General features: G+C 41.0%; 1 pseudogene; it reads left to right on the top strand.

Moving 5' to 3' along the window:
- Positions 1-1,128: 1,128 nt before the first annotated feature.
- LOC111724582 lies at positions 1,129-1,375 on the top strand (annotated as a pseudogene).
- Positions 1,376-1,794: the final 419 nt, after the last annotated feature.

Consider the following 1,794-nt stretch of genomic DNA (forward strand, 5'->3'; position numbering starts at 1 on the left):
GGCTCAAGTGGCTAAGGCGCCAGTCACATACACCTGAGCTGATGGGTTCAAATCCAGCCTGGGCCACCAAAAAAACAATGATGGCTGCAACCAAAAAATAGCTGGGCATTGTGGAAGGTGCCTGTAGTCCCAGCTACTTGGGAGGTGGAAGCAGGAGAATCACTTGAGCCCAGGAGTTGGAGGTTGCTGTGAGCTTGAGGCTCTGTCTCAGGAAAAAGAAAGAAAGAAAGAAGGAAGGAAAGAGAGAGAGAGAGAGTGAATTAAACTCAAGTCGGGGAGAGAGGAAGGTAATAGGGAAGCAAAGGGGAGGAGGGAAGGGGATAGGTGTGTGTGTATATGGCATACCTCCTGGGGGAGGGGCAAAACTACAACCTGACCTTTTTTCCTCATTCTTTATTAAATCATAACTGTGAACATTAATGCACTTATGGGGTACAATGTGCTGATTTTATATACAATGTGGAATGCTTACATCTAACTGATTAACATAACCATTTCCTTGCTTACTTGTAGTGGCAAAAACATTCATACTCTATTCTTAATAGTATACAAGTATATCATTGTATTATGCACATTAGGTTAGATCCACCAAAAACCCTCCCTCCTCCTGGCCTCCCCTCTTTTTCCTCTTTCCTCCTTCTTTCTGGACTATAGTTGTGTTTTACCATGCCTACAAATGTGTAGGTGATTATGTACTGATTTCATGAAATCATTTTACAACAAAGACTTTTGCACCAGAATGTTCATTGCAGCCCAACTCATAATTGCCAAGTCATGGAAGCAACCCAAGTGCCTGACCCATGAATGGATTAACAAATTGTGGTATATGTACACCATGGACTACTATGCAGCCATAAAAAAGATGGAGACTTCACATCTTTTATGTTTACCTGGATGGAGCTGGAACATATTCTTCTTAGTAAAGAAGAATGGAAAGAATGGGGGGGAAAGTATCCATTGTATCCAAATACAACTTGGACTTCACCTAACAAATGCAAACAATGTAACCTCACCATCTGTGCCCTCATAATTTTAATCTGAAATTTAAAAAGTGAAATAAATTAGATTTTTAGATTAGGTATAGTGTTATTTTATTTTATTTATTTATTGTTTGGTTTTTTTCAAAGTAAGACTATGCTTTCAGGGATCATTTCTGTAGTTCATTACTAGACAAGTCTGTCTGGATGTGGAGAGCACTGGAAATCATGAGGACGAGGTGCAACATTCTCCCCTGAGTGTGAAGCCGACGCTTGGTGTTGCTTTACTGCAATTGCCACTTGCCGACACTTGGTGTTGCTTTATTGCAATTGCCACCTGCCATTGATGATCATTCTCCCTTCGGGGGCTAAGAGGGAGGGAACACAGTCTGAGTGGTTCCGTGTTTGAGAAAGTAAAAAGGTAAAATTTAACAAAGTTCTTCTTTTCTTTCTTTCTTACTCTTGCCAACAATGCATTTCCAAAGTTCTCTTTTAAAGAAAATTTCCTGGTTCTGAAAAGGAAGGTTGAAGTTCTCATGAGATCCTGCTGACAGATCAATCTTATTTGAATTACTTTTTTTTTTTTTTGAGACAAAATCTCTCTCTGTTGCCCAGGCTAGAGTGCTGTGGCATCAGCCTAGTTCACAGCAACCTCAAACTCTTGAGCTCAAGTGATCCTCTTGCCCCAACCTCCTGAGTAGCTGGGACTACAGGATCCCACCATGATGCTCAGCTAATTTTTTTTATTTTTAGTAGAGACAGGGTCTTGCTCTTGCTCAGGCTGGTCTCAAATTCCTGAGCTCAAGGCATCTTCCCA

The sequence above is a fragment of the Otolemur garnettii genome, unplaced genomic scaffold (assembly GCF_000181295.1).
Source record: "Otolemur garnettii isolate 467f Iridium unplaced genomic scaffold, OtoGar3 scaffold00024, whole genome shotgun sequence".
Classification (NCBI taxonomy): domain Eukaryota; kingdom Metazoa; phylum Chordata; class Mammalia; order Primates; family Galagidae; genus Otolemur; species Otolemur garnettii.